This window comes from Oryx dammah, unplaced genomic scaffold (genome assembly GCF_014754425.2).
Source record: "Oryx dammah isolate SB20612 unplaced genomic scaffold, SCBI_Odam_1.1 HiC_scaffold_24, whole genome shotgun sequence".
Lineage (NCBI taxonomy): Eukaryota > Metazoa > Chordata > Mammalia > Artiodactyla > Bovidae > Oryx > Oryx dammah.
In genome coordinates, this window is record NW_024070208.1 from 19444043 (window position 1) to 19471461 (window position 27419).

Genomic DNA, 27419 nt, shown 5'->3' on the forward strand with positions numbered 1-27419 from the left:
AAAATAACTAGATATCTCTGGTAGCTCAGCTGGTAAAGAATCCGCCTGCAACGCAGGAGACCTAAGTTTCAATCCCTGGGTTGGGAAGATCCCCTGGAGGAGGGCATGGCAACCCACTCCAGTATTCTTGCCTGCAGAATCCCCATGGACAGAGGAGCCTGGTGTGTTGCAGTCCATGGTTTTGCAAAGAGTTGGATATGACTGAGCAACTAAGGACAGCACATATATACCTTCTCCCCTTAACACAGTGATATAATGGATCATTTCATTACACATACAAATACAGCAAATGTTTACATTTTTAGAATAAAGGCCACATGTCATGGTGTATTACTTTTTTAATACACTGCTACAGGCAGTGTGTTATTAATATTATTCTATTTAATGATCTTTTGTTACTGTGCCTCTGTCAAGTTTTCTTAAACTGCAGTGATAAATTAATCTCTTTGTAGGAAAAAGAATCCCACGGAACCCAAATTATAAACTTTGTTAAATACACTGAAATATTAATCTAGACATTAACTCATGCTTAAAGACAGATATATTTAATTAATGTAAAGGAAATTGCCAAATAAAATTCAAATTAGTAACATTTATTTGATGTGATGGAAAGAGGCACTGCTAAAACTATTACTACTAATAGGGTTCAACAGTAAAAAGAGCAAGCCCTGAATATAATTCTATATTTAATGTTCCTGGGTTTATGTTTCAACACTATTAATACAGAGAATGCTTTATGTATTGATTAATCATACAAATTATAATAAATGTTGAGCAAATACAAATATTAATGAAGTGTTATCTGATCACTCTGTAAAGAAAGCTGTCTTTACTCACCTGAAAAACTACCAATTGTCAAAGTCTGCCTGTATAGACTGTTTGCCCAATCCAGCCGTTACTAAAGCTGGAAGAGAAAGGTACTCTGATTGTAATGACTACTACACTCAATTGTTTACAAACTGTTTAAAGAGAGTACACAAGGACTTCCCTGGTTGTCCAGTGGTTAAGAATACGCCCACCAATGCAGGGGACACGTTTGGGCCACATGGAGCGGAGCAGCTAAGCCCACGTGCTGCAGCTACGGCAGCCCCAGAGCCCGAGCTCTGCAACCAGAGAGGCTGCCGCAACGGGAGGCCCGTGACCGGCAACTAGAGAGTGGCCGCCGCGCCCCACAACCAGAGAAAGCCTGAACGCAGCAGGAAGATCCAGCGCAGCCAAGATAAAGTAAGTAAGGAAGTAAAAAATAAGGTAGCAGACAACAAAAAAGTCCAGGCAGCCTGTCTCTTCGAAAATATGGTCAAGTTACTGCTACACTGTAACTTCCATTAAAAAACTACTTCAGCAAGGCTAGAAGTGGTGGGTGAACTAAAGTACTCTGAATAAATGAGGAATCTACACTTCCGAGGAGGTTAGTTAGCATGTGAAGTGCCCAAATCAGGAGTTCATTCCCAATTAGTAAGTGCTTCAAATACCAACTTCTGAATTTAGACACTTGTTTGTTAATTAACATAAGGGATGTTGGAAATAATTTTTTATTGCTGAACTGGAATTGTTCAAGACATATGGATTAACTAGGCATATAGGTATACCTTGAGTCTTACCTGTTTGCAGTTTAAGAATCTGACAAGCCCTACAGAGAAGTTTTTGAGTCTAAGTGATTCTGTGGCCCACCTCATCTTGAAAGATTTTGTTCCCTAATTCTAGTCAGATCTTCCTGGTGTCTACTTAGGGTTAAAGTTTTATTGCTAGGTGGTAGTTCAGGATCTAAAAGAGCTAAACTCATAAAACAAGCTCCGTTGACTTCTAGTGACTGCTCGCTAATACACACTTGTGTAAGGATTAACAGCAAATTCTGTCTAAGGCTTATTTTATTACTCACTGGGAATTCCCTGGCAGTTCAATGGTTAGGACTCAGCACTTTCACTGCTGAAGTCCTGGGTTCAGTCCCTGATCGGGGAACTAAGATCCCACAAGTCATACAGCATGGCCAAAAACAACAACAACAATAATAGTATAACTCACTGGTAGTAAAATTTCTAAGGAAAATCACCTATTACCTGCACCTATTTTATACAGTTAAAGGCCTTCTATTCATCCAAAAGAACCTATGGGTGTAAACGGCCAAATGGCTTAGGTCAGTCAGCAACACCTAACTATCATCTATGGTGCAAGTACCTTTGAATTAGTCATCACTTCCTCTCCACTCTGTTTAAGTTACAGAAAAAGGCTTCATCTTAGGGCCTCTCCTTCCTTTCATTCTTCCCAAGTGATCTCATCTACTCTTACGTCTTCAATTACAGTTTGAAGACCACGTCCAAGTATCTATTCTGCTCTCTCGCCTGGGCTTCAAATCTGTAAATACAATATTCACTCTTGTCAAAAATTTACTAAATCCAACCTAAATGCTCCACGCAATATGCCTGCAACTAGAAGGCAAATACAGCAATTATAGTCTAGTACTGCTGCTGCTGCTGCTAAGTTGCTTCAGTCGTGTCCAACTCTGTGCGACTCCATAGACGGCAGCCCACCAGGCTCCCCCGTCCCTGGGATTCTCCAGGCAAGAACACTGGAGTGGGTTGCCATTTCCTTCTCCAATGCTTGAAAGTAAAAAGTGAAAGTGAAGACGCTCAGTCATGTCAGACTCTTAGCGAGCCCATGGACTGCAGCCCACCAGGCTCCTCTGCCCATGGGATTTTCCAGGCAAGAGTGCAGGAGTGGGGTGCCATTGCCTTCTCTGATAGTCTAGTACAGTGGTCAGTAAACCGTAACCTATGGGCCAATTCTGGCGAGCTGTCTATTTTTTCAGGGCCCCACAGGAATAGTTTGTACATTTTTAAGTGATTACAGTATAAAGGATATTAAATGTCTATATGATACCTTTATTTTTGTTTCTTGGCCCCTCAAAGCCTGTAATATTTACTATCTGTCCTTTTAAGAAAAGTTTGCCAGCAGCTGGTCTAGGGGAAAAGATAGTAATAACACACAGTAATATAAATGTGTTAATTGTTAAGATAGGAAAATAAATAATAAAGTTCTATATCAGAAGGAGACATGATCAGAGGATCAGGAAAGGGCTCAATGAAGAATTAAAATATGTATGCCTATGTGTAAATTTAGGGATAGGGGACAGATCACTGCAAGGCCTCAAACTCAGCTGCTTATAAATACCACACCTGCTCCCTGATCTTCCCCCACAGAAAAAAATACCATCTACACTTCCATGAATATCTCCAATACCAGGAAACAGTGCAACCACCCAAAAAGTTCAAGAGCCCCAATCCTGGTAGATCATGGATGGTTACTCACTCTCCAATTCTCTGACATCCAACAAGGTCAGCAAAATAGGATTCAAACCTTCCAGCCTTACCGCCACCGTCCTAGACTACTAAGCCACCATCATGTCAACTGGATCTTTACTAGTCTCCTTCTATGCACTGAACCAGTTTTCCATAATGCAGCCAGAGCATTCTTTTTCTAATGCAAACCTGTACAGGACTAACACGTTCTCAGCATATCTGCTGAAGGAAATAGAAGGGCAGAAGTTAACTGGGTAATTGAAGGAGGAGAGGGGAGGAGAACCCCAAATCATGAATCTCTAGAATTTAGAAAGGCAATTTGAGGACAGCTGCAAATGAAAAGGACAAAGCACTGCAAGAAATGACGAGAGCAGACTCAAACAAGAGGCTGAAGTCCTCCTTCCTGGGAAGAGCCCTATAACTGAAAAGAAATTTCTGGGAGAAGAATTCCAAGTGATTAAGACAGGCACAACAGAGGATCCAGACCAGAGTGGGTGAGTGAAAAAGAGCCAGATCTCAGAAAACAGGAATATATATATATATATATATTTATTTATAAAATCATTTTTTAAAAAAAGTAGAAGGGGGTCTAGAGTAGTATGGCTAGAAAAGCTACCCTGACCCATCCCTCACTCTGAAAAGCTCAGGAAAATGTATCATATAATGAACAACATAAAAGGACTGGGGTCAAATTCTATGTTATAAGACATAAGGAACAGAATGATCCATTAAAATACAAAGGTAAAAACTACATCCTAGAGAACGACAGAAAACGTAAAAGAACATTATTATTCAGAAAAACTCAAAAATGAGGTAATAGAAATGAAAGAATTTGAAAATTTTGAAAATTTCAGAAAGAAAACCTAGCCAAGAACAATCACACAACACAACAGATAATGCTTAAGAGATACAGAATGTGCAAAGAAATAAAATTTTAATAAAAAAGAAATGAAGGTGAAAATTATTAGAAATAACAATAAAGACAATAATTAAAAAAGAAAAGTTCAAAAACTAAAAGACCTGAAATTACTGAAAAAGCACACAAAGCACTGGGAAATCAATCCAGAAAAACCAATACCAAGATATATTAGAAAGACTAATGGATTTCAAAAACAGAAAAGAAAATGCCTCTGGACATCTATAGGTAGGGTAGATCTAATAAATTAGCTCAACAAGGTCACAGAAGATAAAAAGATAAAAACACAAAAGTCAGTTTGTACGTCTATACACTTGCAACAAACACGTGGGCATCAAAACTACCACAGAGAGTGGTCCAGGCAACTGTCCAATTTTCCCAGCACCACTTACTGCAGAGACTGTCTTTTCTCCACTGTATATTCCTGTCTCCTTTGGCATAGATTAATTGACCACAGGTGTGTGGGTTTGCTTCTGGACTTTCTATCCCATTCTACTGATTATATTTCTGTTTTTGTGCCAGTATCAGACTGCTTTGATTACTTCAGCTTTGTAGTAGAGTTTGAAGTCAGGGAGCCTCATTCCTCCAGCAATAAACTAACAATGCACACATGGGCATCAAAATGAAAAATACAAAGAATATCATTAATTTCTCAAAAAAATACTTAGGTATGATCCTAACAATACATGTACAGGATACAGATGTTAAAATGAAACAACACTGATGAAGGAATTTAAGAATCTAAAAAATGTAAAGACATACTGTGTTCATGGACTGGTAGACTCAAGGTGATGTCAATTCTTCTCATAATGATATACAGATTCAGCACAATTCCTTTCAAATACCGATAATACTGTTCTAAGCTTATGTAGAAAGCCAAAGTAATTAGAATAGCTAACAATTCTGTGGGGAAAAAAGTGGGAGGAATTAGTCTATCTAACTTCCAGATTTATTATATAGCTACAGTAATAAACACTGCGTGATACAGGTGGAAAGATATATACACTGGTCAAAGGAACAGAAGAGGGAACCCACACAGACCTGCACAAACATGCTGAATCGCCTTCTGACAGAGGCATGAAAATAATTCAACAGAGGAAAGCTAGACTCTTCAACAAATGATGGTATTCAGGTAGACGTTAACAGACAAGTATATGAACCTCAACTTGAAGACTCATACCTCATACACAAAATATAATACAAACTGATCATGTTGAAATTTAAAACTAGGATCTGGAACTAGGCAAAGAATTCTTAGACTTTTCCCTAAAAGCATGATCCATAAAAGGAAAAAACAATAAATGACACTTCATCAAAATTTAAAATTTTACTCTTAGAAAGCTTCCATGTGGAAAGGATGAAAATGAAATACTATTATAGAGAACTCTTATAATATTAGAACAATTAAATTAGAAAATAGGCAAAAGAAATGAAGAGATATTACATCAAAGAGGATATACAGATGGCAAATAAATACATGAAAAGATGTTCAATATTATTAACCATTAGGGAAATGCAAATTAAAACCAAATGAGATATTACTACACACCTACCAGAACAGCTAAATTAAATGAGACAATACTAAACGCTGAGGAAGATGTGGAGAAACTCATGCACTGCTGGTGGAATGTAAAGCAGTATCCAGAAAATCATTTTTTTAAAAACTAAACATGCAAATACACTGGACTTAGCTACTACTAAACATTCATCCCAAAGAAATGAAAACTTACATTTCATAAATGTACACAAATGTTGGTAGCAGTTTTATTCATTCATGACAGCCCAAACCTGGAACCCAGACATCCTTTGTCGTTTAAAAGAAATTTTGGTACATCCATACCACAAAATGCTACGCAGCAATAAAAAGAAATGAGGGACTTTTCTGGCAGCCCAGCGGTTAAAACTCCACACTACCACTGCAGGGGGTTTGGGTTTGATCCCTAGTTAGGGAACTAAGATCCTGCAGGCCACGTGGTGTGGCCAAAACAAAAACATTTTTTAAAAATGAATGAACTATTGATATAAGCAACAGCCTGGATGAATCTCCAGGTTTCATATTCTGTTGAAGCCTGGCTTGGAGAACTTTGAGCATTACTTTGCTAGCATGTGAAATGAGTGCAATTATGTGGTAAGTTTAACATTTTTTGGCACTGGAATGAAAACTGACCTTTTTCAATCCTATGGCCACTACTGAGTTTTCCAAATTTGCTGGCAGGTTGAGTGCAGCACTTCTGCAGCATCATCTTTTAGGATTTGAAATAGCTCAACTGGAATTCTGTCACATCCACTAGCTTTATTTGTAGTGATGCTTCCTAAGGCCCACTTGACTTCACACTCCAGGATGTCTGGCTCTAGGTGAGTGATCACACCACTGTGGTTATCTGGGTCATGAAGATCTTTTTTGTATAGTTCTTCTGTGTATTCTTGCCACCTCTTCTTACTGTCTTCTCCATCTGTTAGGTCCATACCGTTTCTGTCCTTTATTGTGCCCATCTTTGCATGAAATGCTCCCTTGGTACCCCTAATTGTCTTGAAGAGATCTCTGGTCTTTCCCATTCTATTGTTTTCCTCTTTCTTTGCATGGATCACTGAGGAAGGTTTTCTTATCTCTCCTTGCTATTCTTTGGAATTCTGCATTCAGATGGCTATCTTTCCTTTTCTTCTTTGCCTTTCATTTCTCTTCTTTTCTCAGCTATTTGTAAGGGCTCCTCAGACAACCATTTTGCCTTTTTGCATTTCTTTTTCTTGGAGATGGTTTTGATCACAGCCTCCTGTACCATGTTACGAACCTCCGTCCATAGTTCTTCAGGCACCTATCAGATCTAATCCCTTGAAATCTATTTGTCACTTCCATTGCTCTAAGGGATTTCCTTTAGGCCATACCTGTATGGCCTAGTGGTGTTCCCTACTTTCCTCAATTTAAGTCTGAATTTGGCAATAGGGAGATCATGATCTGAGTCACAGTCGGCTCCCAGTTTTGTCTTTGCTGACTGTATAGAGCTTCTCCATCTTTGGCTCTACATATGGACATCACCAGATGGTCAATACCGAAATCAGGTTGATTATAATCTTTGCAGCTGAAGATGGAGAAGCTCTTGACTGTATATATATCAGTATTTTACAGTATGTTACCATTGGAGGAAACTGAATAAATGGTCTCTTTGTATTAAGTTCTACATTTGCATATGATGTTATAATTATCTCAAAATAAAAGTCAATTTTTTTAAACCTTTAAAGGAAATTCCCTGGTGGTCCAGTGGTTAGGACTCAATGCTTACACTGTTGAGGGCGTGAGTTAGACTCCTGGTCCAGGAACTAAGATCGCATAAGCTATGCTGTGCAGCCACAAACTACCAAAAAAAAAAAAAAAAGATCAAAGACACACACCAAAAAAACTAAAAAATAAAAAGATATATTTTACATCAGATGCTGAGGAGGAGGGGAAGAAGTCATAATCAATTTCCAAACTGTACATAACAGAGAATCAACAGATAATAACTAAAAGAGAAGGAACCAAATAAAGCTAACTAGCCACCATGACAAAAATACAAACCTATAAAATATCAAAAAGTATAAGTAAAGAATCACCTAGGACTATTTCACACATAAATATACGGAAACAGGGAAGAAACAAGGTAGAGAGTTCAAGGAAATTAGGCTACATATGACTTCAGAATGTATGAAAATGAATTACATGTGTATGAGAAAATGAAACTTCAAGAAAAGTAATAAAAAAAAAAAAAATCATGAAGCTAAATGTGCATCCAGTTAGTGGCAGAGTCATACTATCTCCTGTAACCTTCAACCCAGTAATTTGTATATCCCCAGTCAACTCTAAAATGTACTCATATAATTAATACTTTACTAAAATTTTGCGTTTTTAAAAACACAGGCCCTGTATGACATATGGTTTACATATAATTTCATGCGGTTTTAAAGCCATCAGAAAGCCTCTATTAACTCCAGGTTACAAATCTCTATAATGAAAGTAATTTCAGAAAAGGACAGGAAGGGAATTTGGGGGTTAATGGAAGTAGACTAAAACTAGATTTTTGTGATGGCTGCACAACTGAACAATTGACTAAAAATCAAACTTTATACTAACAGTAAGTAAATTATACTGTATATAAACCATACTAACATAAACCTGTTTTTAAAATCCTCTGCAATACAGGTATTTATATACTTGCTCCTTCTAAATACAGTAATTGAAACAAATGTATAAATTTTATTTGGGGAGGAGGTAGAGGACGACATAAGGATATAAAATTGACCTGTCGAGTAGTGATAAAACTAGAAAAAAATAGCTCTGGGACAATAATAACTAAATTTGCCACCAACTGAGCCATCCATGTTTCAAGGTATTCATGACAAAGCTGACTTCTGAAAAGCAATGGAAGCCCCAGAGCGGTAAAATTGGTATCTTCAATGAGCTGAAGGAACATTAACTTCAATCTCAGAATTCTTACAAAGAAGGAATTGTAGAATTCAAATACACTTTACAATTAACAAATTAATGGACCTAGGTAGTGATCATCAACGGTTGCTAATATCAGGAAATGAAATAATCCAGCACTGTAGTTTGCTGTTCAGTTGCTAACTCAGGTTCAACTCTTTGTGACCCCATGGAATGCGGCACACCAGGCTTTCCTGCCCTTCATTATGCATCACCTAATAAAAATTATGAGCTTCCCTGTAGGAAGAAGGTAGCTCAGTCGGTAAAGAATCTGTCTGCAGTGCAAGAGACCCGGGTTTGATTCCTGGGTTGGGAAGATCTGGTGAAGAAGGAAATGGCCACTCACTCTAGTATTCTTGCCTGGAAAATCCCATGGACAGAGGAGCCTGGCGTGCTGTGGTCCACAGGGTTGCAAAAGTCCGACACGACTAAGCAAATAAACCACCACCACCACCACCACCACCTGGTGGCTCAGCAGTAAAGAACCCACCTGCCAGTGCAGGAGATGCAGTTTAATCCCTGGGTCGGCAAGATGCCCTGGAGGAGGAAATGGCACCCCACTCCAGTGTTCTTGCCTGGAGAATCCCATGGACAGAGGAGCCTGGCGGGCTGCAGTCCATGGGATTGGACATGACTTAGTAACTAAAGAACAACAACAATAAAAATTATGTATTATCCAAGAAAGTGAAAAGCCAATCCGTGGAATGAGAGAGAAGATTTGCAAATTATATATCTGATAAGGGACATGTATCTAGAATAAATAAGTGTTAGTCGCTCAGTCGTGCCTGACTCTTTGCGATCCTACGGACTGCAGCCCTCCAGGCTCCTCTGTCCATGATTTTCCAGGCAGGCACACTGGAGTGGGTTGCCATTTCCTTCTCCAGGGGATCTTCCCAACCCAGGGATCGAACCCGGGTTTCCTGTATTGCAGGCAGATTCTTTACCGACTGAGCTACGACGGAAGCCCAGATTGGACCCATACAATTCAATAATAAAACAACACAATTTTAAAGTAAGCAAAGGATCTGAATAAACAGTTCTCCAAAGAAGATAAACAAATAGCTAATAAGCACAGGAAAAGATGTTCAACATAATTAGCTATCAGAGAAATAGAAAACAAAATCACAAGATACTCATTAAAATGGATAAAATGAAGACGACAGTTAAGTACTGGTGAGAATGTGGAGAAATCAGAACTCTCACATTCTGCTGGTGGGATTGCACAATAGTCTGAAAAACAGTCTGGGAGTTCCTCAAAAATTTAAATGTTGAATCACCACATGATTTAGCAACTACACTCCCAGTATATACCCAAGAGATATGAAAACATATGCCTGCACAAAAACTTGTACCAGAATGTTCACAGCAACTCAATCCACAATAGCCAAAATGTGGGAGTAACTTAAATGCCCCACCAAATGGATACATATAATGTGGTATATCCATACAATGGAAAATCATTCAGCAATAAAAAGGAATGAATTACTAACATATACTAAAAACATGAATGACCCTTGAAAACATTATGCTGAATGAAATTAAGTCAGTCACAAAAGACCACATACTATATGATTCCACTTATGTAAATGTCCTGAACAGGAAAATCTATGGAGATGGAAAATGGATTAGTTGAAGCGGGTGGAGAATGGAGAATGACTCTTAAAGGTCACATTATCTCTTTTTGTGGTAATGAAAATATTCTGAAATTGAGCATGGAGATGGCTGTACAACTTTTACTTTTAGTATGAATATGCTAAAAACCACTGAGTAGATGTGGAAATGTATGTAAACTGTATCTCAAGATCTTTCTTTTGCAGTCTCTAACACCACATACAATTCAATCTTTGCAAATAGATTAATTAATAAACATACCAAGCCTTTACATTTAACAACCAATTTACAGGAAATGAAAAGAACAGAAGGATATACTAAACATCAAGAAGTTGCAACGAGCAAAATTCAGGATAAACAACTCCATTTCTCAAACAATAAGCAACAAGGCAAAGGAGGGGTGGTGGTGGTGGCTTGAGAAATGGAGCAGGAATCTACAGACTGGAGATCTAAGAGACATGTCAACCAATCACAGAGCATAGAACTTATATGAATACTGACCCAAACAAACTATAATGTAGTCATGTACAGATGTGAGAGAGTTGGACCATAAAGAAGGCTCAGTGCTGAAGAACTGATACTTTCAAACTGTGGTACTGGAGAAGACGCTTGACAGTCCCGTGGACAGTAAGTAGATCAAAACAGTCAATCTTAAAGGAAACCAACCTCGAATATTCATTGGAAGGACTGATGCTGAAGCTGAAGCTCCAATACTTTGACCACCTGATGCAAAGAGCCAACCCGCTGGAAAAGATGTTGATGCTGGGAAAGACTGAGGATAGGAGCAGAAGCAGGCAACAGCGGATGAGATGGTTGGATGGCATTACTGACTCAATGGACATGAGTTTGAGCAAACTCAGGGAGATAGTGAAGAACAGGGAAGCCTGGAGAGCCGCGGTCCATGAGCTAACAAAGAGTCAGACACGACTTGGCAACTGAACACCACCACTACATATGTTAGAATGTGTGCACGTATGCTACAGATAAAAACACAGCTGGGGAAGTCTGAACACTGGATATTTAAATGAAGTTACTTCTACAATGGCACCCCACTCCAGCACTCTTGCCTGGAAAATGCCATGGGCGGAGGAGCCTGTAGGGCTGCAGTCCATGGGGTCACGAAGAGTCATACATGACTGAGCAACTTCACTTTCACTTTTCACTTTCATGCACTGGAGAAGGAAATGGCAACCCACTCCAGTGTTCTTGCCTGGAGAATCCCAGGGACAGGGGAGCCTGGTGGGCTGCCATCTATGGGGTCTCGCGGAGTCGGACACGACTCAAGTGACTTAGCAGCAGTAGCAGCAGCAGCTGTAATTTTAAAATTTTTAAACTTTTCAAGATATAAAAGTATATACAGATTAAAGCAGAACATAAATTCACCAAAAGAAGTTCAGTTCAGTTCAGTCGCTCAGTTGTGTCCGACTTTTTGCGACCCCATGAATCGCAGCACGCCAGGCCTCCCTGTCCATCACCAACTCCCGGAGTTCACTCAGATTCATGTCCATTGAGTCAGTGATGCCATCCAGCCATCTCATCCTTGGTCGTCCCCTTCTCCTCCTGCCCCCAATCCCTCCCAGCATCAGAGTCTTTTCCAATGAGTCAATTCTTCACATGAGGTGGCCAAATTATTGGAGTTTCAGCTTCAGCATCAGTCCTTCCAATGAACACCCAGGACTGATCTCCTTCAGAATGGACTGGTTGGATCTCCTTGCAGTCCAAGGGACTCTCAGGAGTCTTCTCCAACAGCACAGTTCAAAAGCATCAATTCTTCGGCGCTCAGCTTTCTTCACAGTCCAACTCTCACATCCATACATGACCACAGGAAAAACCACAGCCTTGACTAGACGGACAGTGGTTGGCAAAATAATGTCTCTGCTTCTGAATATGCTGTCTAGGTTGGTCATAACTTTCCTTCCAAGGAGTAAGCGTCTTTTAATTTCATGGCTGCAATCAGCATCTGCAATGATTTTGGAGCCCCCCAAAATAAAGTCTGACACCATTTCCACTGTTTCCCCATCTATTTCCCATGAAATGATGGGACCAGATGCCATGATCTTCATTTTCTGAATGTTGAGCTTTAAGCCAACTTTTTCACTCTCCTCTTTCACTTTCATCAAGAGGCTTTTTAGTTCCTCTTCACTTTCTCTTCTTCACCAAAAGAAGAGATCCCTCAAATAAACTCAAACATACATGGAGACTTGATATGATAGAGATGGTATTGCAGACTACTAGTAAAAAAGACAGGCCATTTAATAAATGGTCCTGAGCCAAATAATTATCCATGTGGGGGAAAAAAAATGAAACTGGATGCCTACTATATCACCATACAGAAAAATCAATTTCAGATGGTTTGAAAATCTATAACATCAACACTTTAAGTTTTTAAAGAAAAATATCTTTACAGTCCCTGGGTGGAGAAAAGTTTAAGTAGAACACAAAAATGTTAAAATCAAAAGAATAACTCCATTAAAATTTAGTATTTCTGGTCTTCGAAAGGTGTCACACAGAAAGTGAAAAGAGAAGCCAAACTGGAAAGAAGCCTGAAGCATGAATACTAAACAACAAATATCCAGAATATACAAAGTACTCATACAAAAGACAATAGACAAAACAGGAGAAAGACAAGGCATTTCACAGACGATGAAACAACAGTCAACATGAAACGATGGTCAAGCTCATCACGTAGGAAGATACAAACTAAGAGTACAGAGAGATACCTTTCTGCACTTTAGACTGCCAAAACGTTAGTAGGTATTATATCACCAAGTGTTCATGAAGATGTAGAGCAACTGGTGAGTTGGTACAATCATTTGGGGGAGAAAATTCGGCATTTTTAAAATATGGTAAAGATGAAAATACTCAAGTACACAACAATTCTATTTCAAGGTATAAATCCTACAGAAGCTCTTGCATATACTCATCATGAGACAAATATAAGTGGTTTCTGGCATCATTGGTTTATAATAGCAAGAAACAAAAATACTGAAAGCAACTCAAATGTTCATTAAAAGGAAAATAAATGAATTGTGAGGCAATCATTACTCAGCAATGAGGATGAATGAACTACAGCTACACAAATGAATCTAGAGCTGTTAACATTACATGAACAAAACAAACAAAAATTTTTTATTTTCCACATTATACAGTACGAATATTTCATATTATAAAAAAAGCAAGCAAAAGTAAATACTATGTTATTTCAGGATACAGACATGTACGATAATCAGGAAAAGCAAAGTAATGATTTACACACGTTTATGACAGTGGATTACTTTTTATATATGCGTGTGTGTATGTGTGTATATATATGGAATGAAATACACCCTCTGGCTCTGGTGTCACACATGCACTTTCATTACAACACAGAGGCCCAAAGTCTAGGGTACAAGTCCCTCAGCCCAGTCATGGGCAATACAGCGGCAGAAGAATTAGACAAGAATGTCACTACTTGGACTGTGGATTTACTTCTGATAGAAAGCTAGGGATGTGATCAGAGAGATAGCTTCTGTTTCTAGTTCTTAAACTTAGGATTGGATTCACAGATATTTGTTTTATTATTTCTTCAAAACATATCTACATTATCTATTTTTGTATATCAAATGTTACACAATTTTTTAAATGTTTAAAGGAAAGAAAATAGCACTACTGATATACAACCAAGCATTGTGAGCTGTCAACAGCTGTGATCCACTGACATTTTGCTTCCCATTTCACTTGTGACCAGTAGAATCAACATATCAAACACAGTCACAGAGTATGAAAGTGAAAAGTGAAAGTGAAGTCGCTCAGTCACGTCCGACTCTGCAACCCCGTGGAATGTAGCCTACCAGGCTCCCCCGTCCATGGGATTTTTCAGGCAAGAGTACTGGAGTGGGGTGCCTCCCACTGGAGTGGGGTGCCATTTCCTCCTCCACCGGATCTTCCTGACCCAGGGATTGAACCCAGGCCTCCCACACTGTAGGCAGACGCTTTACCGTCTGAGCCACCAGGGACTACCAAATGCTAATAAACCCACATCAGACTTCAATCCTCATGATGTGATCCAGAAAACACTGACAATCTCAGTATCATTTAAGGCTAATTCAAATTCTAATTTACCTTCTGATACGATGCTCTGCTCTGGGTTAGTAGCTCTCCAATTTTTAGCCTGCAGTAAAATAAACTAGTTTTGTTAAAACACAAACTGGGACTTCCGTGGTGGCCCAGTGATTGGGAATCTGCCTGCCTATGCAGGAGACGGGGTTCCATCCTGGTCTGGGAAGACTCCACGTGCCTTGGGGTAACTAAGCCCCTGCACCGCAACTCCTGAGCCCTCAAGCAGCAACTACTGAAGCCCTCACGCCCCAGAGCCCCAGCTCTGCAGCAGAAAGGCCACCACAATCAGAAACCTGCACGTCGCAACCAGAGAGCAGCCCCCGCACACCACAACGAGAGAGCAGCCCCGCTCACTGCACCCGGGCGCCGCAGTGAAGACTCAGTGAGGCCAGGAAAAAAAAAAAACCCAACAGGCTGCTGGGCTCTGCTCCCAGATTTCTCAAGCAGCAGGGCTGGGGTAAGGGTTAAGAATTTGTTTCCAACAAGATCCCAGATGATACTGATGCTGGTGCTGCTGGAACCACACTCTTAACCACTGCTCTTGGTTAATTCTCTCATAAAATAACCAACAAAATTATCACTAAATTAGAAAGTATCCATATCATACCAAACAATTTTCCTCTAAGGTCTCATGTACATCATTCAACACACACTGAATGCATATCACACAAGTTACGCTAGAGCACTGTCCCGTGATGGCACAGCACAGTGGTTAGAAACATCTGCTCTGCAGTCAGCGGTCTAGGTTTAAATTCAGGCTCCCCAACGCAAACCGGATGATATTTTCGAAATGCTACTGGCCTTTCCATCTTAGCTTCTTTATCTATAAAATGATGATAACAATGCCTCTTAGGATTACATCAAGAAATGAGTCAAGTTCATGTTAAAAGTTTGCATAATGGGGACAGTGCCTGGCACAGAGAGCCCGCGAGAACATTAGCTGCCATCGTCGTTATTAACAATGTCCCCATGTTCCACATGTGTCAGAGTCAATGTCTCATCTCCCTCCATACGCTTCAAGACCACTGCTTCCACGGAGCTGTGGAAAAGAACCTACCTCATTTACCACATCACTCTGTGCCCATTTTCATTTCTGTCACCAGTGCCCTTATAATCAGCAAAGACGAGAAGCTGGTTTAGTTTTCCTCTCCAAACCAAGTCCTGACCACATCCCTGGTATCTTCAACAACCCTTCTAACAGCCTGTTCCTGAGGCTCACCAGTTCTTCTTTTTCATAAGTTTCCAGCAACCCTTTCATCAAGAACCAACCACAGATCTGCCAGTCCAATTAGGATAAATTTGGGATGCTTTACACTTCATTCATAAACTCTGGAATATTCAACATTTTAATATGAAATGGGTAGACTTTCCCTTAAACACATGTACACTGACCTCTAATTTGAAGAATCTCTGACCCTAGCAGCAAAATACTCCAAAGATCCAATTAAGGCAATAGACAACTTCCCGTTCATTAGTCACTGGACAGACTGACCTAGATCCACAAAGATTACTTTAGACCCTCAGCCCTTGATCTTCTCCCACTTTATTAACCCCTTCCTGTTTTGCTTCCTTCTTACATAGTCCTCATACTTCAACACTTCTGCCCCCTGTATTTCTATCCTGTTGCCCTGATAAAAAGCTAACTTTGACTCACTTTAAGTCTTACTCCAAAAGCCAGGCTAGCAAGCGCTGCAAGAGAAAAAAACAAAACAAAAACAAACCTCAGCCTCCAATATGGGTATTACCAATTCCAGGTCTCTAATCTCAGTTAACTCTCAATGCTTGCTGTTTGGATAGTTTTCCCGCCTTCCTTAGGTAGGTTTTGCACAAAAAAGCTACTATCCACAAGACCCCTTTTCCATATTCTCCTTCCTCTCTGAAGAAAACCAGGCTCTCTATTTATTAAGAAAACAGGAACCATGAGATGGTAGCAATTCTCTCAACTTCCTATCATGCACTGCACCTCCAAATCTCAATTCCATCCCCAATCAACTGCATCCTCAAACATTCTTCTTTCCTTTCATCCTATCACAACCACTGGGCCTTTCTGCATCAGTTACCCCCTGTCCATTTTCCCAAGCTCTATTTCTCATCATCATGAATTTGCTCAAGTCTCTCTCATCTTATTTGGAAAAAAAAAAAAAAAAGCACTTCCTCAATCTACATTTTCTTTTGACAACTGTCTTCCTTTAGCCAAAATTCTTGACCGAACAGTCTACAGCGTTTTCCATTTCTTCACTCCATTCACTTAGCCAGCTTTCAAAAAACTTCACTAACACAGCTTTTGCAAACATCATCAGCAATCTTCCATTCATGACGCACCCGTCTGTGGCGCCTCTGCAGGGACACACTGTCACCCATTCACTCTCACTCCCTTGACCCCCATGCCGTCCTCCTCCGTGGCCTCCTTCCCCATCCTGCTATGGTGCTCTCCCTGTAGGCTCTGTCTACAACCTTGCAGGCCACTCATCTACTTCTTCCACAAACCCCTTCTAGAATATTGTATTTCCATGGCTTCAGTTACCAACTTTATATTATTAACTCTGAATCATCTGGGTTTGCTTATTGATGAATTCTGAAACATGTATGGTGTGTAACTTTTCAGCAAGGTTATAAACATTTGTATTAGGAAACATCCAGTTAATCTTTATAGGAAACTGTTTTTGTCTGGTGTTTAAAATAGTACAGTATATTGTTCTGCCTGCCTGCATACAGTCTAGGTTCCACAGTGGAACCATTGTTCCTCCGGTGGTGGTTGTTACAACAACATTGAGATATCATTCACACGCCCATAACTGAGCCATTTAAAGTGTACAAATTCAACAGTTTTTAATACAATCAGAGTTGTGCAACCATCACCAAAATCAAATTTAGAGCATTTTCTTTTAAAAAAAAAATTTTGGCCACACCATGTGGCCTGCAGGACTTTAGTTACCTGATCAGGGATCGAACCCATGCCCTCTGTAGCGGAAGCACAGAGTTTTAACTAATGGACCACCAGGGAAGTCCCTAGAGTATTTTCATCACTACAAAAAGAAACCTTATTTCCTTTAGCAGTCACCTCCTGATTCTACCCAACTCTCACCTCAGTCCTTTTCAACATTAACCTATTCTTGCCTCTAAAGATTTGGCTCTTCTGGAATATAAATGGTCAGATAAATGGAATTATATAGCATATGCCTTTTTTTTGGTGGGTGGTTTCTCCAGTTAGCATGTTTTCAAGGTTTATTTATGTTGTTTCCTTTTATCAGTACTTCTTTCCTTTTGTTGCTGAATAACATTCCACTGTAAGGATGTATTCCACATTTTATTTATCCACTCATCAGCTGATAAGACACTTGGATTATTGCTAACCCCCTCCAGTAGTCTGGCCTGGAGAATTCAGGACTATTCAGGACTATACAGTCCATGCGATTGCAACAAGTTGGACACAACTGAGCGACTTTCACTTTCACAACTTTTTTTACTATTATGAGTAAGTTTTGTGGAGAAACATGTTTTTATTTCAAAAAATATATAAAATATAAAAATATATTTGAAATATAAAACTAGGAATGGAATTGCCAGATCATACTGTAACTCAATGTTCAACCTTTAGAGGCTGCCAAACTGTTTTCTACAGCAGGTATAAGAGACAGTGTTAGTCACTCAGTCGTGTCCAACTCTTTGTGACCCCATGGACTGTAAAAGCCTGCCAGGCTCCTCTGTCCACGGACTTTTCCAAGCAAGAATACTGGAGTATGTAGCCATTCCCTTCACCAAAGGATCTTCCTTAAACAAGGTTGGAACCCTCATCTCCTGCATTACAGGCAGATTCTTTACCATCTGAGCCACCAGGCAAGCCCAGTTTGCAATCCCAACAGTGATGAGGGTTTCCATTTCACCATTCTCAACTACATTTGTTGTAATCGGCTTTAATTATCTCAGCCATCCTAGTGGGTTTCATGCAGTGGCATCTCACTGTGATCGATGATGTTTAGCGTCTTCTTGCCTATTGGCCATACTTCTTTTAGAGAAATCTTCATCCAAGTCTATTGTCTACTTGTGAATTGGGCTGGTCTTTTATTACTGAGTTTTAAGAGTGCTTTATATATTCTCGATATAAGTCCCTTATAAATCCTCAAAGAAGATCCTCAGAGAGGATCTGCAAATACTTTCTATCCTTCTATGGGCTTCTTTTCATTCTTGATGATCTCCCTTGAAGCATAAATATTTAATTTTAATGAAGTTCAGTTTATTTATTTTTTATGTGGTTGCTTGTTCTTTTGATGTTGTCATCTAGAAACTAATGCCCAATCTAAGGTCACAAAGATTTACACCTACCTTTTTCTCCTGAAGTTTTTTTAATATGTTAGTTTTTACATAGGAGAAAGCAATGGCAACCCACTCCAGTACTCTTGCCTGGAAAATTCCATAGACAGAGGAACCTGGTAGGCTGCAGTCCATGGGGTCGATAAGAGTTGGACATGACTGAGCGACTTCACTTTCACTTTTCACTTTCATGCATTGGAGAAGGAAATGGCAACCCACTCCAGTGTTCTTGCCTGGAGAATCCCAGGGACAGCGGAGCCTCGTGGGCTGCCATTTATGGGGTCACACAGAGTCAGACTTGACTGAAGAGACTTGGCAGCAGCAGTTCTTACATAAAGGTTTTTGATCCACCTAAGTTAAGAGTGTGAGGCAGAGGCCTAACTTCATTCCTTGATTTGAGGATATCCAGCTCAGCTGTCCCAATATTTTTTATTGAAAAGACCATTTTCCCCCCTGTTGAACGGCACTCACACCCTTGTTGAAAACCAATTTACTGTAAATTTAAGTTTACTGCTGGATTCTAAGTTATATTCCATTGATCTGTATGTTTTTCCTTATACCAGTACCACACAGTCTTAATTAATGAACTAGTACTCTGATTGATCAATTGTTAAAACAGTACTACTAATCATATGTGAAGACCTCATTTCAAGCATAATTCCCCCAAGAAAACTTCAGATTAGTTTAAAATAACATTAAAAACTATTCTCATCAGCTGATGACAGTTTATATGCACAACTAAAATTTGTTTAAGCTGCTACCCATGAGAAATGAATAAATGTGTGATGGGGGCAGGGAGGCAATATCTGAAAGGAGGCTTATTTTCAGAGAAGGAAAGGTGGCCAACACAGACAATAAATTTTGATGTCAGACTTGAGTCATTCCTTCAACTATAGTTCCCTTTAGCCAGCATCCTTTAAATAAACAACTGTGTTAAGAAATAAACAGATTTTGGTATATTCTGCAAGTCCAACAACGCTGGGAAATGAAGCAGCTTAAAACTTTAATTCCAGATCTCTCTCCTGAGCTGAGCGTCTTCTGGATCACTTCAGCAAACACCCTACAAATTCCTTAGCATATTCAGAACAGAGTTCATCATTTTCTTCACTGATCTTGCTTCACTTACTGTTTTTACCTTATCTGTAAATGACAGTATTCTTTTAAAAGTGGAATATTAAAACTACTTCAAAAAGTGGTTCTGAGAATTAAATGAGATAAACATCAACAGAAGAACCTAGCACAGTCTATATCACTAAGTAAGCAGTCATCTATGTCCTCTTTCCCTTTTCTACAGGTTGTAATAAGCATTTCCAATTTTAAATCCTGTCACTTCTGTCCACTGAGTACCTAATGTCACTGATTTTTTTTTTTCCCTCTTTCATTCTAGCTACAATAAGTCCTTTTCAAGTATGCCTGATCTACTCTGGTAAGTATCTTGGGTTTTTTCCCTAATGCTTCTGATTCTTCCTTATATGATTCATTCATTTAAAAATATTTATTTTACAGTCTTTCTCTAATACCTCTATTACTGAATTTCTTAGGAGATTTAAGATTATTTTTGGTATCTGAACATTACCAGTAATAGATTTATTTCCTCATTTAAATTTTGGAATAAAAGGACTTCCCTGTTTCTTTCCTGTCTAGAGGGAGTGCTCAAAATTGGAAAGATTTCATCTTTCTATAGCAGTAATTAAAAACAAACTACTTAGAATTTAAATACCAGCACATAAGATTATCTTCATGGTGAAAGGCCATTAATAGCTCCTTACATGTATGCTGGAAAAGAACAACTTCCAGGCTGAATGTAGGCTGGCTCCCTAGCTGCAGAGAAACCATAAATTCTGATACATATTTTATCCCACCAAAAGACAATACTCCAGCTTAAGAGAGTGCTGGTATGGTCTGTTCTTTAATCTTTTCTTATTCTTTAAATAGCTAGCCAATACTGTTATCTAGCCAAAGACACATTATTGAAGTTTACTAGGCAGAGGAACTGAATAAGAAGAGTGGGAAGGGGGCGAATCTTTCTCAAGATCCCTAAACTACCCTCCAGACACCAGGTATCTTCTCCTTCACTAACACAAAACAAACAAGCAACAAGTAACTGTACTCTGAAAGTCTGCAGCACCAAAACTATCCCTTTGCTACCATATCTTAGTCCCTTTCACTGATAAGAAAGTTGGGACCCCAATTTCTCCTTTTTAATACAGGGGGGCGGGGGGTGTATTTCAAGTCACACTAGCCCCCCAAATCAGAACAGTTCTACCCAGAATTCAACAGCTCCAGGCAGTCACAACTAGGGCGTAACATCTAGGACTGGGTCTCCAGATGCCTGCTTTCTTCCAGGTTGTTAAGTTCAGAATTTTCCTTTCTGCTTCCTTCTCCCTTTTCTGCCTCTTACTGGAAGGGAGCTCTGGACTTCCTCTCAAGGCTGTCCCTACCCTAAGCAAATCTGCCCAACTTCCCTTCCTCTGAAGTACCTGTCCTGCTGAGAGGAGTATAGTTTTCTCCCCAATAGGTCCAATACCTACTATGTTTACCAGAAAAAAAGCATATGGAGGGATACTGTATTTTGGTCACATTTACTTAAAGTGTGGCCATGACCACAAACATCAAATATTCACTTAATGCCATCATGTTCATAAACACAAAGCTGGGAATTAAAAACCTGGTAGGGCCCCCTAATCACTGCATGGAACTGACATCTGGTTTACTAGAAGATTCTGTCTGCACTGGTACCTAATACCATTTATCCAGAATGTGTTCTTATTGTGAAACTATTCTAGCTGTTTTTACAAAAACAAAACTATATACCAAAGAACTTCTTACCAGAAGAGGAACAGTAAGTAATCTAAAACAGTGCTTCCCAGCCTCCTTCACATTATGGCACGTACAGCCCCACGCACGTGCACACACACACACGAAACATATTTGCAAAGCACTGATATTAAGGGACAGGCCCACAAGGGCTCCACCACCCAGATCCCTAGCTGGCACCCCTAGGACAACACAACAGACAGGAAACACTGATAGAACAGACCTCCATGCTGACACTCGGGGCCATTGAAACAAACTAGAGGGAGGGTCACACGTACACTGTCATCAACAAATTAGCTTAATTAAACAAAACTCTTTCTGCTAAACATATATCTAACCTACACATCTTGTGCAAAGCAGGAAACATTCATGTCCTCTCCACTGTGAAGTTCTGTCAAGTCTTTTAAGGCCAGCGTTCACGTGTCCCTCCTGTGTACACAAACCACCCTTACTTTTATTAAACAATCACAACCTTATAGTTACCAACAGCTGTATTTATTTCTTAGATTAAATTGCCCTTGAAGGCAGAGAACTTGTTTCATTCAGTTTTACTTCCCTCTACTTCATAATACCCAAAAAAAACAAGTATGGCTTGCATGGTGGTCCAGTGGTTAAGAATCCACCTGCCAATGCAGGAGACACGGGTTAGATCCCCGGTCCAGGAAGATCCGCACGCCTAGAAACAACCAAGCCTGTGCATCCTAACAACTGAGCCGGTGCCCCAAAGCCGAGGCTCTCGACCAGAAGCCCTAGCAGCAGCTGCAGAGTAGGCCCTGCTTGCCAAAACTAGAGAAAGCCTGAGTACAACCATAAATAAATCAATCTTTTTTAGACCTTCTTTTAAAAGGTAGTTTGAATAACTATCCCATGGAGAAGGGAAAGGCTACCCACTCCAGTATTCTGGCCTGGAGAAATCCAAGGACTGAGTGACTTTCACGTCATTTCACTTTGAATAACTAACATTAACTTTGAACTGCTGTTGAGTCATATTCACTGACAATGCTGTCTGCACTTCACCGCAATCAGTGTCTGGTCCAGGTACTCTCTCCCTCTGTATTCCAAAATTTGATTAATTTAGCTCAACACTCAATTACCCCACTTTCCCAAAGTTTCAAAGGATACACAAAAATGTTACTTTGCATGAGCCCTACATTCATAAAACTTAGAAAACAAAAGAAAATGCCCATTTACTATAGAACTCTTAACATCCAAGTATCAACTCTTTTATTCCAATCAAAAACAATGTTTCCAGAATTCAGCACAATACTGAAAATACTGCTGCTACCAGCCACAGACCATAACAGTAACTTTAAATTGTCCGTGGAGATGAGGAAGCATTTTAAATTGTCACTCATACCAACGGATTTTGGGCAATGAGAATTTATTCTCATACAAGAATGAATTTGCATTTTATTATTAAATAGTATGAGAGCCTTAATATTTAGAATCATGGTTTATGTTTCATCTTCTCCTTTAAAATGTATTTAATTTTTATTAGTAAGTAAAATATACTTCAGAGAAGGCAATGGCACCCAACTCCAGCACTCTTGCCTGGAAAATCCCATGGACGGAGGAGCCTGGTGGGCTGCAGTCCATAGGGTCCCAAAGAGTCGGACATGACTGAGCAACTTCACTTTCACTTTTCACTTTCATGCATTGGAGAAGGAAATGGCAACCCACTCCAGTGTTCTTGCCTGGAGAATCCCAGGGACAGGGGAGCCTCGTGGGCTGCTGTCTATGGAGTTGCACAGAGTTGGACACGACTGAAGCAACTTAGCAGTAGCAGTAGCAGAATATACTTACTAACAAGTGAATAATTAACTACTAATACAAATTAGTACACAAATTAATGTCACACAGCACCATTCCCAAAATATTCTACTTCTTATGTTTTTGTTTAAAACGCCAGTTTCTAATTATTAAAAATTTATTTTTGCCAAGTTTAAAAAGAAAAAAGGTCTCAATAAATATTCCTAATTATACATTATTCCAAAACTAAGATATACATATACATGACATTCATGGAACCAGATTCAAGTTAACAAATTTACAAGAGGCTACCACAGTCCATGTACGGTATAGCACAGTCCATGGCTCTCTGCTCCACACGTCATGCACTATCTAGCATCTAGGCTGTTGATCATCTACGTATGCATCTGTACTGTCCATGTACAGACCAACACTTAGCCAACATGATCATCCTTTTCAGGCTACCTACTTTCTTCCTGCACATCTGAATTTTTGAGAGGAACTCACAGATGTACTATGCAACCTAATTATTTCAATGCCTGTCCAGCCACCTTCCTCCATACTCTGTCCAGCTTTCTCTCTCGGTCTCTCTACTGCTATCCTAACTAAAGAAAAATGACAACAGTGTCAACCCGAATATCCTCTGGAAACACTGCAAAGATGTTTGGAATACTGAATCTTTACCTCTGCAATTCTGAGGTAGGGAATGCAAAGAGCAAGCATACACTATTCTGACAAAGAAAAGGGCCATAACCCAAGTTCACTGCTGTCCCACTTGACTCTCTGTGATTTAATCCTTCTATATTAAAAAGAAAATGTGTGTGTGTGTGTATGTGTGTGTTTGCATTCAAGGGATAATAAATCAGAATATATCAAAGGCTACTTCAGAGACACAAAGTGTTTCAACATCTTTCTTATAATGTATAGATGCATTGGAGTCATTTTCATTTAAAAAAAATTCACTATTAAAATACTGAAAATATGAAAAAGTCTTTCTTTCCATAAAGTTTCTTCATTCCATAATAATCTATATACCATCTTTGGAAGTTAAAAGTTAATACCTGCTGTTATCAACCTATTTTGAAACAGAGAGGATTATTCCTCTACTTTTCTTTTTAGTTGAAAAAAGGAAAAAAAATTATTAAAAATATTATTAATTTCCTATGTCACATCCCAACCCCAAACAACTGACCAAGAAGGTTCCTTTTGGTCTATAAATCTGTGGTATAATACTGAGTATTTTTACTTTGAAATTTCATATCAAAAGTGTGTTTTTAATTGAGTATAATTATTCTGGGCTCTTTAAGTATAATAATATATCTGACTATGATATGGTGATTTTATAATATGAAATATATAGTTGGTCTTTACCTACTGTTCCTGGTATACAGTGTTCCTAAAACTCTTGGAATTTACTAAGAGAGCACGAAGTGGGCTTCCCAGGTGGTGCCACTGGTAAAGAACCTGCTTGCCAGTGCAGGAGACAAAAGAGATGGGGTTCGATCCCTGGGTCAGAAGATTCCCTGGAGGAGGGCACCGCAACCCACTCTAGTGTTCTTGTCTGGAGAAGCCCATGGACAGAGGAGCCTGGAGGGCTAGAGTCCATAATGTCGCAAAGAGCTGGACATAGCTGAAGCCTGAAGAGAGCAGTAAAGGTGTCTGTAGTTATATTAATGAGGTGCAGGTAACCTAAGGTTGAGGGCTGGATGCCAGACCGATGATTGGAGGGTTGGAACTTTTAGCCCCACCCCCCAAACTCCAGGGAGGGTGGAGGGGCTGGAGATCCAGTACCATCATCAATGGTCCATGATTTAATCATGTTCTCATAAAAAGCCAGGGTCTGGAGAGCTTCCAGGCTGGTGAACACATGGGGAGCTGGAGCCCCGTGTGCTCTGAGAGACCATGGAAGGTCTGCTCCTTTCCCCGAGACCTTTCCAATGCATCTCTTACCTTTGGCTGTTGCTGAGTTATGTCTTTCATACGAAACCAATAATCTAGTAACTAAAATGTTTTCTGGGTTCTGTATGCCAAAGTATTCCAACACAAGTTTTGCGGCCAGGTGGTTAGAAAACATGCAGGGATGAGGGTGGGGAGCAGTCTTGTACTAAATCAATGACCTGTGGAAACTGGAAGTGAAATGAAGTGGAAGTGTCAGTTACTCAGTTGTGCCAGACTCGTTGCCACTTCATGGACTGTAGCCCACCAGGTTCCCCTGTCCACGGAATTCTTCAGACAAGCATACTGGAGTGGGTAGCCATTCTCCAGAGGATCTTCCCAACCCAGGGGTCAAACCCAGGTCTCCTGCACTGCAGGCAGATTCTTTACCCTCTGAGCCACCAGGGAAGCCCATGGAATCTGAGGCTATCTCCAGGTAGGTGGCATCAGAACTTAGTTGAACTCTAGGACACCCAGCTGGTAGCGGAGAATTGATCTCTGGTTCCTCTGCCTTTTCTAAACCCAGCTTGAACATCTGGAAGTTCACGGTTCGTGTACTGCTGAAGCCTGGCTCGGATAATTTTGAGCATTACTTTGCTAGCCTGTGAGATGGGTGCAATTGTATGGTAGTTTGAGCATTCTTTGGCATTGCCTTTCTTTGGGATTGGAATGAAAACTGACCTTTTCCAGTCCTGTGGCCACTGCTGAGTTTTCCAAATTTGCTGGCATATTGAGTGCAGCACTTTCACAGCATCATCTTTTAGGATTTGAAAAAGCTCAATGGGAATTCCATCACCTCCACTAGCTCTGTTTGTAGTGATGCTTCTTAAGGCCCACTTGACTTCACATTCCAGGATGTCTGGCTCTAGGTGAGTGATCACACCATCGCAGTTATCTGGGTCATAAAGATCTTTTTGTACAGTTCTTCTGTGTAGTCGTGCCACCTCTTGTTAATCTCTTCTGCTTCTGTTAGGTTCGTGTCATTTCTGGCCTTTATTGAGCTCATCTCTGCATGAAATGTTCCCTTAGTAGCTCCAATTTTCTTGACGAGATCTCTAGTCTTTCCCATTCTATTGTTTTCCTCTATTTCTTTGCACTGTTCACTTAAGAAGGCTTTCTTATCTCACCTTGCTATTCTCTGGGAACTCTGCATTCAGATGGGTCTATCCCTTTCTCCTTAGCCTTTCGCTTCTCATCTTTTCTCAGCTAACTGTAAGGCTCAGACAACCACTTTGCTTCTTACATTTCTTTTTCTTTGGGATGGTTCTGGTCACTGCCTCCTGTACAATGTTATCAACTTCCATAGTTCTTCAAGCACTCTAACAGATCTAATCCCTTGAATCTATTCATCATCTCTACTGTATAATCATAAGGGATTTGATTTAGGTCAAGGCTGAATGGCCTAGTGATTTTCCCTACTTTCTTCAATTTAAGCCTGAATTTTGCAATAAGGAGTTCATGATCATGTTAAATACTGATAAACAAAACAGAATATCTGGAATTTGCTTCAAAATATTCCAGGGAAGGGTAAAATGGGTAAGAATATAAATGAAATAAGACTGGCCAAAATTATTAACTGTTTTACACTGGTATACAGGAGTTCCATAAACTATTCTCTCTACTATTATATGTTTTAAAGTTTTCTAAAATACAGATTTTGTTTTTAAGCATGTTGTGTTACCCAAGTACTGGAATCAGAAAACCTGGTTATCAGCTAGGTGAGTGAACAACATTCCTTATTTCTCTACACCCCCAGCTTCCATATCTGTGGGAGAAATGGTTCAGACTCAATTTCTGCATCTTGTTAGTTCAGTTTTTTAATGATTCAAGTGAGTATGATTTCTACACTTTATATTTGGCTTAACTAACAATTCTAACTATAACTCAGGATGCTTTCGTAGCTAAATCTGACACAATCAACTGAAAACTGTTCACAACTGTTACCAAAATACACTATAGTACCATCGGTCTGCCTGGATTCCAAGGGCCAAATGTACTCATTTACTACATTCGCCATTTTACAAAGGGACTTGAGTATTCACGGATTCGGGTATCTCAGGGAGCTCCTAGAACCAATTCCCTGCAATACCAAGGGAAGACTGTACTCATCTCAGCGAGGCTTTCATTGCCAGGTAGTCTGCACTCCCCCAAAATCTTTAACCTCAAGTATTACTTCTCTTAGACTCTATTCTCTGGAGGTAACTTTGTCAAAGAAAACAGAGGCCATCAG

The 27419-nt window shown here is 39.7% G+C and overlaps 1 protein-coding gene across 2 annotated transcripts in view; it reads right to left on the reverse strand.

Moving 5' to 3' along the window:
• KPNA3 (karyopherin subunit alpha 3) overlaps positions 1–27419 on the reverse strand; it is a 93916-nt gene that overhangs the window by 48679 nt on the left and 17818 nt on the right. Inside the window, exon 1 of one of the 2 annotated variants that reach the window (XM_040266954.1) lies at positions 16341–16345. The exons of the other annotated variant lie outside the window; for it this stretch is intronic. The gene's annotated coding sequence lies outside the window, so the exon portion shown is untranslated. Of the gene's footprint in view, positions 1–16340; positions 16346–27419 lie in introns of those variants that run through there. 2 annotated transcript variants of the gene reach the window in all.